The 12,389-nt window shown below is 54.3% G+C and overlaps 1 protein-coding gene across 3 annotated transcripts in view; it reads left to right on the forward strand.

The window, feature by feature from the left end:
- Window positions 1–9,063: 9,063 nt before the first annotated feature.
- The window catches only part of SEMA3F (semaphorin 3F), a 107,873-nt gene continuing 104,547 nt past the window's right edge, over window positions 9,064–12,389 (forward strand). For all 3 annotated transcript variants that reach the window (XM_039481609.1, XM_039481610.1, XM_039481611.1), the window contains exon 1: window positions 9,064–9,441. The gene's annotated coding sequence lies outside the window, so the exon portion shown is untranslated. The remainder of the gene's footprint in view (window positions 9,442–12,389) is intronic.

Genomic DNA, 12,389 nt, shown 5'->3' on the forward strand with positions numbered 1-12,389 from the left:
GGCCCCTGTGGGGCCCGGGGCCTGGGGCAAATTGCCCCTCTTGCCCACCCCCTCTGGGCAGCCCTGGTTCTCACAGCAGAGCAGGGTAAGGCCAGCTCCCAGAGTCATGGATTGGGGTGACCTAGCAGATCACCAGTCCAGATAACACCAGAGGGGAACATCACATGGGGGGTTTCAGAAGTTCCCCTCCACATTTTTTTAAAATGTCATTTTGTGCATAGATTGTAAATCTCCTTGAGACAAAGCTATTTGCCTTTAAGAAGGAGTACGCTACACTGGGTCGGCAGAACTCCGACAGACCTTTGTAACCATAGCCTGAAAGCCAGAGTCCTGCACCACCACTGTCCGGTCTGTGGAGTTTACAAACTCCACAGTTCGTATGTGCAGGCTTTATAAACGCTGCAACAGCTACTGAGAGAGCAACAAACTCAGCATTCCTAAATGCAAATATTCATAACTCTCGAGTTATTGAGCCAGCCATCTGAAACCAATAAGAATCCTGTGCATTAACATGCTGTTGAGAGCACATGAATAAAACAACATTTGGAATTTCGATATCAGGCTCTGCTGGGGGGGTATGACGTTCTTCTAAGGTTTGGTGTTTAGACAAGGTTTTGGGGGCTTTGCTTCAAAAAGGAAACATCTCTGAAAAGTCTTGTATCTCAGGAAGCCCCTACATTTCACACAGTTTATTTTTACTCATGATTAGAAGATTTGGGGGGGGGGGCAGGGGCGGCTCCAGGCACCAGTGCTCCAAGTGCGTGCCTGGGGCGGCAAGCCACTGGGGGCGCTCTGCCGGTCGCCGCTAGGGCAGCAGGCAGGGTGCCTTTGGAGGCTTGCCTGCAGAGGGTCCGCTGGTCCCGCGGCTTCGGCGGACCTCCTGCAGGCACAGGACCAGCGGACCCTCCGTGCTTGGGGCGGCAAAATGTCTAGAGCTGCCCCTGTTTGGGGGGTGGGGTTAATTACACAAATTGGCCAACAATTAGAGGCCTGGAGAAAACTTCCTTTTGAAGAGATTGAGACTGATTATCTTTAAGGAGCAATGAGTAAGAAGGGACATGATAGAGGTATACAGAATAATGCCCAGTGAAGATAGTCTGGATCGACTCTTCATACTGTCTTCTCACACAAGAACAAAAGGACCTTCCGTGAAAATGAAATTTCAACTGATAAAAGGAAAGGGCTTTTTCATGCAACACAGTTAACCTGTGGGACTCCCAGCTACAAGGTGTCATTGAAGTCTAGAGCTTAGCAGGACTCAAAAGAGGACTGGAAACACTAAAGCTTCCAGAGTTACAACAGTAAGGATTTAACACAAAACAAAATGTGACTTTTAGATGGGCTTTCCATGCCTCCATTCGTCAGGGCCTAAGCCAATGAGGAGGGCTGAGCCATTAGGGAAGGACAAGTCATTGTGGAAGAACAGCCCAGTGATTGCAGGCTAGTCTGAGACTCAGAACACAAGCATTCAAGTCCCTGCCACAGACTTCCTTGCAAGTCACTCGGTCTCCATGCCTCAATTTCCCCATCAATACAACTGAGATAATAGCCCTGCCCTACCTCATGGAGGTGTGAGGATAAATACAGTAAAGATTCTGAGAGGCTCAGCTGCTCTGGTTCTGGGGGCCATGTAAGCACCAGACACAGAGAGAACCCCTGACTAATGGGGGATAGGAGGAAAATTTCTCTGGGGTCAGGTTTCTCCGTAGCTGCCTCCTGCAGCGTTTCTTGCATCTGGCATTGGCTACGGTCAGAGACAGAACACCAAATGGGATGGATTTCAGGTCTGATCCAGTCTACCAATTCCTATGTTCTTAATAACCAGTCTCCTGAATGGAGCTATGACCACTGAGTGCATCTTCTCTACCATCCCCATGACCTCACTGGGCCAGGGACTGCCTCTGTCCTGTGTTTGTAAGGCACTTGGCATCCCGGGGTCCTGCTCAGCGACTAGGGCTCCTAGGAGCTGCCAGGGACCAGGGCAAAGGCGGTCTGGCCTAGTGGTATTGGCTGGAGCTGGGATTAAGAGGGAAAAGTCAGGGTCAGAGCCAGGCCAAGGTTGGAGACTGGAGATCAGAACTAGTCCCAAGCTGGGTTGGACCAGAAAACAAGGTGGAGCCTGGAGTTCGCAGCAGCCCAGGACAATTTCCTGGCCGATCCGCCAGAGTTAAATAGTGAGGATTGGCCAATCAGAGGGCTGCAGGGTGCTGTTCCCTTCTGGCGGTACTTCCTGTGGTGCCTAATCTCCACAGCGCTGCTTCAAGGTGGTTCTGCCTGGCCTCCCAATGGTGATGTGGCGACACCAGCTGTCCCAGTCTCCGCAGACCCACTTCTAGCCCTGTGGCTCCTCACAGCAACACAGCTATTTCATGTCTATGGCATGGGCGCTGACTTTTAGTTTTCCCAAGGGGGTGCTCCAGCCCTGCTCCGCCCCAAGGCTCCATTCCCATTCCTCCTCTTCCCCCAATGCTCCGCCTTCATTCTGCCCCCTCCCCCGAGGCCCTGCCCTCACTCTGCCTCTTCCCACTCCGCCCCCTCCCCGATACCCCCACCCTCTGCTTGCTGCTCTCCGCCCTCCCCCAAGCCGACAAACAGCTGTGACTGGTGGGTGCTGGAGCACCCATGGAGTCGGCGCCTATGGTCCATGCAGCCACAGGGCAGCATTCTAAGGCAATACCGTCCCAGAGGTGACATAAAAGTTACCAGTCCTCCCAGAATCACACCAGAAGCTGATTCAATATGAAGACCTAGAACACTGGGCGAAGGCTGACTTTTAGGGATGGCAAGATATATCATTTCCCTCCGCTGCTGTTATCACGTAATCTTCTCCGAGCCATGCACGTTCTGATCCTTCACTTTCGTTTAATCAGCCAGACTGCAGACACACATAGCTCAGCTTCTCTGGTTATAATCCTCACCTCTGTGCCGCACTGCCTATGAAACATGGGCCACAATTTCTACAAGGGCTAATTGATATTCTCTCCAGCTCTTCCTTTTCTTTAGGAAAGTCACCTGCTGGGGACGTCCTGATGTGAGGGGGAAAGGTAAACAGGAGAGACGACTGGCTTTCTTTAGCTCATTGATCATTTCATATTCCTCGCTCATATCTCCTCCTAGGCCTGGCCTCTTTCATCTCTCCTTCTGCAGAATGTTTTCATATCACCAATCGTCTCTCTCACCCTATTACATATTTCTGCAGTCTCTTATTTCGGGACGAAGTGAACATACTAACGAAGGGGAAGACGTAGTGCTGATTTTGTGCATCGAGGTTATGGTATTTTCCAGATTGTCCTCTCTGTACAGCTCAATTTGATCTGGTCTATGACTGAAGAGGACAGCTCTATGGAAAAAACAGCTGGTGTAGAAGCAGCCTGGTGATTCAGTAGGTGGCACTCTTCTCTGTGAAGACGTACCCTCTGCACTCTGCGAGAGGGCACGGGCTATCTTACAGACAAAATGTAAGCCTAATACTCTGCCCCCATCATGGTCATTAGATTCAGTGGCCACATAATTAGTCCCAGTGTCCCACTCCAATTCCAATGCGGTAATTCCATTCTTCTGCAACCTAACGTTCCTCCTGGAGTTTCAACTGGAGATGTTATTCTTTACCTAATGATGCAGGAATTGGCAGAGTGGTGGGGATGTTCTACCTCAGAGGTGGCTGTGTTTTAGCTGGTGGATGGCTCAAGTGCTCTTAGATCCTCCAGGATGAAGGATTCTGTCTTGTGGAGCTGGCTGGAAAATGGGAAGTATTTGCTGGAGGAAATTCAAATAAGTGAAAAAAGTGTTGTGTTTCCACTTTCTTTTGTAGAGACTTTCCAGGTGTGTGGGGGTTTTTTTTTGTTATATATTTATATATCTATATCTACCTATCTATAGATATAGATATCCAATAAAATAAAGGGTTGAAACGAACCTGGAAGATTTAGAAAGAAAAAAATTGTCTGTAAAATCCCCTCATTTTGGCAAAAGAGACCCCCTTTTCACTGAAAAAATTCAGCCCACTGTAATAAAGTGATCCTGCAAAATTCCATGGCTACCCATATGCTCCATGAACGTAACAGGGTGAGTACAGAACTGCTGGACTTTTCCCTTTCATTGGCCTCTCCTCATTCCACTGACCTGGGCCAGTTACTCCCTCTGCATATGAACGATTGTGGTTGCACCTAGGATCCCCGGTCCCAAACCAAGATCCAATAGTGCCAGGTGCTGTACAAAGAGAACAAAAAGCCAGCAACCTATGTTCTGGCTTTCCTTCATTGACATTGGTTTGGTGCTTTGACTTGCATCACATACTCACCTCTGCTTCCCATTTGTCCTATGAGCCTAAATTCCCCTTCCACAGGGACTAAGTGACTGCTGATGGTCTGTGACCCCGAGATGAGGTCCCCCAACCACAAGCTCTGCTGTGGCCTGAAGTTCCATGGGACCATGTTGGTATCAACCCATTCGTAGGGCACTCATTTGCAATAGCCCCTTTGGTGCAGAGAGGCCATCTCTGGTGCACTGAGCACCTGCAGCTCCAGCTGACGACCCGGGGAGCCACAGATCAGAGCAGCATTGTTTAAAAATGCGTTTCCCAGGAGAGGGGGCGTTAGCTTCCTTCCTTCTTGTTTCATTTCCCGTTGTGCTGGAACCAAACCTCCCTATTGCCCAGACGCTGCTCATAGGGGGTTCAGACTGAGCAGTGCATCCAATCAGCTGGAGCCTATTCCCTGGATACAACCAGCACTTCACACACACTGCCCCCCTGCTGGCGTCCCGGGGAAGAGAGGATCTGTGACTGTGGTGAGCCAGATTATGAAATGAGTCTGGGTGATGTTAAATTGTAATGACTAGCAGCATCTCCCAGCACCCTTGAGGTGCTACCCCAGCAGAGATTCCTTTCCTTAGACTCACACCCGCTTACCAATACATATACTGCTCCCTCCCAGTCCATAACACAGCCCAGGGTTTGGAGACAACCACTATGCACCTACCCCCCATGCCAACAACACTCTGAACCTACTGGCTTGTTCTCCAGAACCTCAGCTTTTCTGTAGAATAAAAAGTCTTGGTTTTAGTTGTTCTGGATGCAAAGAAAACATTAAAAATGAGACCTGGGAGTACTTGTTGCAGCGAGGGTCTGCAGAGCCCGGAACAGCTGCTTGGAGAGGTGTGAACTGCCCGGTTAGCGAGTACTGACCACCAGGGCTGATCATTTCAGTGCCCCATGGCTCACAGCAGAGAGGAGAGGGCAGGACCCAGATCTGTGCCCTCCGAGAGACATCGCATTTGCATGCAGGTGGTGTACGGAAGATACTGTTTTCCTCCCCGAGCCCAGATTTTAAACATCTGCACGATCTACTGTGCACGGCGTCTTATTGGGGCATCCCACAAGGGCAGAGCTCACTGTGCGGCTGGAGCTCGGAAGAGTCCCACGGCCTTTCAACCCTGGGTAGGTCTAATCATGTCTGAGCTTCAGCACCTCTGTGGTAATTAACCAGCTCTACAGCTCACCTTCATATTGCAGGTGCCTGGTAGCAACTCACCAGTGAGGGATGCATCTGAGACTGGGCTCCAAATCCCTATTTTTCCTCTAGACGTAGGCAGCCGCTGGGTGGGAAATGTCATCCAGAGTTAGTTTTCATGCCTTTGAATATCCTCCATCATTTTTGCTTGGGTTTTCTTCATACATTTTTAATAGGAGGGGTTTGAATTTGGGCTCGGGGTGAAATTTTTCCTCAGCAGCCCTACTTTTCATTGCTGACCAATCTCTCTTTTAAAACTTCACCTGTCTGCACAAAACGTAGCGGGAAGGCCAAGCCCAGCGAGATCTGATGCAAGACAGAGCGGTTTGTTAAAAGAAAATTTTGGCTGTTGAATCATTTTCAGCCACTGTTCATGTTCTAACTGGAAGTCCATGTTCTGTGCACACAAACCTGGCTGATAGAAAACCAGGCACAAAGAAAAATCTTCTCCACGAGGTGGTACAATTACCGGTCAGGTTTTGTTAGGCAACATCCATGAGTCATGTGCAGTTGCCGATACACAAGGACTCATGCATGGCTGCTGGCAGACAAAGCGTTCTCTTTCAGCCACTGCACGTCTAACCCCACAAGTCCACCCTCAGAGTCATGAAACATTGAGAAAAAGCCTGTAGAATTAATAGAGAACAATCTCTGTTGTAAAGTAGTCAGGATTAACACACACACAGAGCACAAATCCACAAAAGTAAGGCAATGAAAAGTGAGTCCACTTAACAGTACATCTGCCCTACACCTCCACTCACAAACACCCATTGCCACAGCTACTGGCTGCACCACTCATCACAACCTTAATTCTGCCCTGCCTCATCACAACCTTAACTGTGCCCTACTAGAGACACCAGCCTTCCATTGCCTCCTTGACTACCCTTCTGCACCCACTCCTTTACTCAGCCTTCTCCCACTACAGCAGCAATCCAGGGGGATAACTTGCCAGCTCAGGAAGGGTCAATGTCACATCAGAGTCTGTGTCAGGGCCTTGCCTCACACGACACAATTTATGGGTTAAACCAAATGCTTAGGCAAACTGCCAAAATAAAGCAGCTCCCCTTCCCCACCTGGCTACAGTTTCTGGAGGCTTTTCTTTCCACTCTCTCAGCCCTTTGCCCTGACCCCCCAGGGACATCTGCAGGAATTTTTCTACTCCTTGCACTTCCCAACTCCCCAGGCCATATGCCAGGTGTCAGCTAAGAGCTGGATCCTTTCCCCTGATACAGGGTCCTACCTGCTGTCTGCAGGCCATCTGAGAGGCTGATACATGAACTGGGTTCTTTCCCGGGATCCAGGCACTCCCTGCAGCTCTCCAGCTCAGCTGAGTTCATGATGGTTCTTCTGAGGACCTGGGGAATCATCCAGCTCTCATCTGCTCCCTGGCCTCACCGGGAGGCAGCCTGCTAGTCACAGGTGGGGGCCAAGGTGGACTCCCATAAAGGGCCAGCCCAGAATGTGGCCACAACCAATGATTGCACCAAACACCAACCACAGCTAGTGAATTGGGCCCAGGACCAAAGGGTGGAGTTAAGGATGAGGTGCATCTGGTCTGTAGCACAGCCGTGTGCCTGAGGATGGAGGAGATGAGGGTACGTACTGTGTGGTCACTCGCCCATTCATTTTCTTGCTTTATAAGCTTCATTATCCCAAGGCCAGAACAGGCTGTTGACCCCCTGGCCTGATCTCCTGCATGACACAGGCCAGGGAATTCCACCCTCTTACCCTGTGCGGAGCTCAGTGACTTGCCTTTGTCCAAAGCATCTTGCAAAAAGGCAGCAGCTCTAGCTTTATATATCACTTGGATGGTGTAAGGAAGGGCTCTTCGCTTGGTTACCATGAGGGGATTGAACCACAGACCTCTAGGGGTGAATCACTAAAGCTAAAGGGGCACATCCCCTAGCCGAAGCTATACTATCCTCTGTGGGTCCAGCACACTAACACACGCTGAGCGCTGGGCCATGTGTTGATTTGCGTCGGAAATGTACCTTCGCTTATTTGCTTTAGTTCTTTCCTGGGGAAATAACGGCCCAGAGTTGCCCTACCCCCCCAGGACAGCCATTGCCAGTGATTTGGACATTTCTTTCACGACAGTGGTACCTCGCTCCCTGGATCATCTCATGAATGAGCCACATGTTTGCAGCACAGATGCACAGGCCGGGAGGGAGCAGGGAAAAGATGCACCATCCTTGCTTAGCCCCAGACCTGAGCCTGGCTTTGGGATCGTATGGGATAACTCCGAGAGGAATGACTGTGACAACCCAGGCCCCCAGCTCTCCTCATTAATCACAGGAATCTCCTGTGTCTTGTCCTGACTGCAGGTTGCTCAGTCTTACTGTGCAGAAAACAATCCTGGGTGTTTGCAGAACACCTTTCGCCCCAAATAATCCCCTTAGATGCTCTGGTGGCCACACAAATCACCCCACCCACCACTGACATGCAGCCACCTCTGGGGAGGAAGAGATCAACAGCCATAGTTTGACACTTCATCCGAAAGACGTGGTTTCCAGTAGCACAGAGTCTGCCAAGAAATGTGGATCAGCATCGGGCTTGCTCAGAGGAAAGAGCACCACCTGCTGAATTTTGAGGCAGGGCAGGGCTCCGGAAATTTGCTGGAGATCCCTAGCACCAATTCCACTGATGCCTTGAAGCCTTGCCAATCCAAACAACTTCCCCAGCTCCGCACTCAGGGTTCACCCTGCATCTCCTGGGAAGCTTCCCTTCTGGCTGGTGTGGGCAATGGCTCCGAATCTCCTCCCCCAAAGGGTTAACCCATCTTGTCTTGGGGAGCTGATGCAAGGAAGGAGGGGGGTGGGGGCTGAGATAATGACAGGAACTCGCTTGGTGCTGCTGTCAGTTATGCCTGAGTTTTTCTTTGTTGTAGGATATTTGGCTGGCTGGATTCTGCAATATCACAAAGGCCCCTTCCTCCCCTCCCTCTCTCCCTCTGTCACTCACACTCCTCTTCCTCCTCTCTCTCCCCCACGCACCCCAGGGAGCAAGGAGGCTCCAGTGCAATAGGCTGCAGACAAAGGACTAGCTTTATTTATTTAGATTTGCTAGGTGACATTCCCCCCCCCTTTTCTGGGCACTCCCCCTAGAAAACAGGCATCAAAGAATCGGGGGGAAGTGAGGAAAGATACCAAAGGTTTGGAAAGGGCTGTTCTAAGGTCTGCACCAGCCAAGCCAGGCCCTAAGACTGGAGCAGGGGAGCGGGGCCGGGCTGGGGGGGGGGAGGAGTGAGGCTGGAGGTGAGCTGGGCAGGGCTGGGGGGTGCATGTAAACTGATCCGGGGGTGGGGAGGAGACCAAACCAATCCCCTTCCAAGCATTCCTCTGCAATGCTCCCTCTGCCAAGCCCTCCTGAGGCTCTGGCACCAGCGGCTTCAGCGGGGAGGGGCGGTACAGGTGGAAAGGGGTGGGGGAGGGAGAGAAGCCAATCAATCCAGCCCCCCATCCCGGGCGGGGGAGGGCGGGACTATGCAAATCGAAGGCAGCAGAAGCCAATGGGCTGCGGCGGGGCCGCGGACTCAGTGCGAGTTGTGGAGCCAGGCGGGCCGGGGAGCGCACGGGGTTGGAGTCTGCCATCGCTGCGCGCAGTTCTGCTCGCCTCGCCAGCAGCCAGCGCTCCGCGCACGGAGCTGCCAGGGGAAGGCAGCGCGGCTCGGCTCGGCTCGCCTATTGCCCTGGGGGCAGAGCCGGCGCGCCCCTGATCGCCGGCACCCTGCAGCGGGGGGCGCACGGGAATGGCGCGGGGACTGTGCCACAGGGCACCCTGCTGAGATGCGCTTGGGCTGGCGCTAGGGTCCCGCTCCCCTCCGGGCTGGGGCTGCCCCTGGATCGGTGCCGGCTCCACGCCCGCAGCTCGCCGCGGCTGGGAGCCCCGCGCGTCCTCGCTGCCCCGTCGGGCCCCGGAGCCGTCCGAAGAGGTACGTATCCGCCGCGAAGCAGGGTGCGAGCTCCACAACTCCGCCAAGGCTTTCGCGCCGGCGGTGGCTGCGGAACATCGTCCCCTGTTGCGAGGCGAGGGCCCGGGGAGGCCCATGGGGCTGCACCTCCGGAGGTTCGCCAGGGATCGCGCCCCGGCAGGGACCTCCCGTCCCGAGATGGGGCTGAGGGGCGGGAAGGCAGAGATCCAGGCGAGCGCTGCTCCCAACAAACTTCGGGCTGGTTTGAACTCCCCCGAGCAGCGCAAGTCTTCGGGTCGGATCGTATTGTCCCGCGCCCGGGGGCAGAGGAGGGGAAAGGGGTCCTAGGGGCTAGCAGGGCTCGGGGAAGCTCCAGCAGTCGAAAAAGCCGTGGGGGCAGATAGACCTGCCGAGTGCACCGGCGCCCTGGGGCAAGCTCGGTGGCTCTGGCCCTCCGGGCGTGCAGCCGGCGAGCGGGAGCTGCCCTTGGCCGGGGAGGGAGTCGGGTGGGACGACAGTTCCGCGTGGGAAAAGGAAACGGATGGCGTGCCAGGGCTGGCCTGTTTCCCCGCAGCGCCCTGACGGGGCAGGGCTCTGGGAAGCCACCCGCAGCCCCTGCAGCGCAGGAAAGTCCGTCTCCCTTTCCGAAGTCTCCTGCTGGTGCCAGGAAGGGGCTACCTCCAAACCCCAGCCCGGCTTGCACCTTTGGGGGGTTTGTTCCCCTGTCCTCTTCTCAGGCCCAGGCCGGTTTGCCCTGCCCCAGGGTTCTGCTCTCAGCTGCTTCAGGGCCTTTGCTTTGGGTCTGGGGTGACCCAACGCAGAGGTGGGCAAAACCCCTGGGTCTGAGCAATCTCGCTGCTCTTTCAGCTTTATTGGCTCTTGAGTTCCCTGAATTTGTCATCCATTCTCCCTTCTCTCCTTCCCCTGCTCCCTCCTCTTCCCCTTGTTTGAATTCTTCTCCCAAGTTCTGGGCCTAGGGACAGAGGTATGTCCCCCTCTCTGCCCTGCCTCTGGTGGGACAGTAGGGAAGGGTTAGCCAGTCCCCCACCTCCATCATCTTCCTACAGTCTAGGTTGTCAGATGGGGAGGAGAGGAGCTCTTCAAGGTTCTGCTGCCAGCCTCACTCCCACATTGGCCTGTTTGTTTTCGCTTTGGCTTTCATTTGCCCAATGAAAACACAACTGCTGTATAATTAGTGGGAGACATTCCCGTGCCCGGGGAGCTGCGGCCGCCCTGGTTAATTGCATCAATTTGTTAGACAGGACAAAACCCCCAACCCCTTGTTCTCCTTTGCTGTGGCTCAGATCTCTCAGGCCCCAGTGCAGCCGGAGACTTCCCTGCTCCTGCCAACAGCTGGCATGGGTTGCTGGGCTGGGGCCCTTGGGCCAGAGCATCAGGTGGCTGTGTGGACACTGTGGAGCCAGGCCCTGGGATGGGGGACAACTCTTGTTTGGGTTATTAACAGCTGTTGGCATTTATTTCAGCATCCCCCAATTCCTGCCCCTTCCTTTCTTTGTGCAGCAGCCTCAGTTAAAACCTGTTTTGCCTTCTTCCATGCAGGGCCCTCTCTCCTCATCCATCTCTGGATGGCCTGTGGCCTGGTTGTCCCTGAGTTGTGGGGCTCGTAGAGAATGGATGTTGGGTAGGGAGGCTCCCAAATCCATGGGAGAGATGGATCTGCCTGGGAAGGAGCATGGAGTGAGGGAAGAGCCAGAGGGCTGAAAGATGGAAAGAAGGGATCCAGAGGGGAAAGAGGGACCTGCTAATGGGGCAGGCCCTTAGCAATCTGACCCCACAGGAGCCAGCGTGCCCAGACCCAGAGTGCCGGGAGACTGTTAATGAGCTGAGGGGTGGGGAGGGCAGCTCGGCTGTGTCCTGCTGGAGGGCCGAGGGGTTGGCTGCGGTGACAGCTCATGTCTAGGTGGGCAGAACAGGGGATGGTGTATTGGGGAGAAAGCAGTGCTGCACCCTGGGGTGTGCTGGGTGCCCCAAGATGGCTGGTTTGGGAACGTGGCAGGGGTAACCCTGGAGATGGGCAGAATGCTCCTGGGGTCCAGGCTTGGGGACCTGCCTGGCTCACTGCCATGTCTGCTCATCGTTGGGTCCTGGCTCATCCTGGCAGTTTTCAACACCAGCTTCCCCGCCCCCTTCACTCTGCCTTCTCCCTCTGCAATGGGGATGGGGGTGTGTGTGTCTCTGTCCTCCCCACCAGGCTGGGAGGGAGGCCGATCTTCCCTTGGGGGAATAGTCAGGAGTCACATGGCAGCCCCAGCTCCTGCCAGTGCCACCCTGCAGGGCACGGAGTGCTGTGAACTCCCTGGGAGCGTGGCTGTGGTGGAGAGTGGCAGAGGGTGGGTCAGCGGGGCACAGATCAGAGTGCTAGTGGGGAGCTGCCAACACTCCCCTCATCGTTCAGACTCAGGGTGCTTCCTCTTCAGAAATACAGCCCCCCCCCCCCCCGCTGCCAGCCCATGCTGTTAGGATGCTGGGGGGCATCAGCAGAGGGGGCTGCATGCAGCTTGCCTGCCCAGTTCCTCTCTACCTGGAGCAAAGAGTCCCGGGACAGCAGATGTCTCAGGTATAAGGGCACAGCATCAAACCCAGGACAGGTGCCTTAGTCTGAGGCTACCCAGGTGACCCCACTGACCCACCTAACCTATGATGCCCACTTGGTCTGGTCTCCTAAATGCCCCCAGGCTGTCAGCCCTTGGAAATGATCTAACACAGTTGCAGCCCTTCTTTTACCTGACTGGTCCAAGCGCCATGCGCATGGGGCTAGAATGGTGCTCTCCTGAGAGGGGGGGTACTAAGAGGAAGTCCTGTTTTCCCCCAACCTTCTCCCAGCCCTGATGCACTGTCAGACTCCAAGGCTGCCCCCTCCCAGCACAGGTCAGGCAGCTGAAAAGAGAGAGGAATATCCCATATCCCCACCCCAAGGACCAGAGAGACCCCTCCTGGGAGAGGACAGG

The sequence above is a fragment of the Mauremys reevesii genome, linkage group 7 (genome assembly GCF_016161935.1).
Source record: "Mauremys reevesii isolate NIE-2019 linkage group 7, ASM1616193v1, whole genome shotgun sequence".
Taxonomy (NCBI): domain Eukaryota; kingdom Metazoa; phylum Chordata; order Testudines; family Geoemydidae; genus Mauremys; species Mauremys reevesii.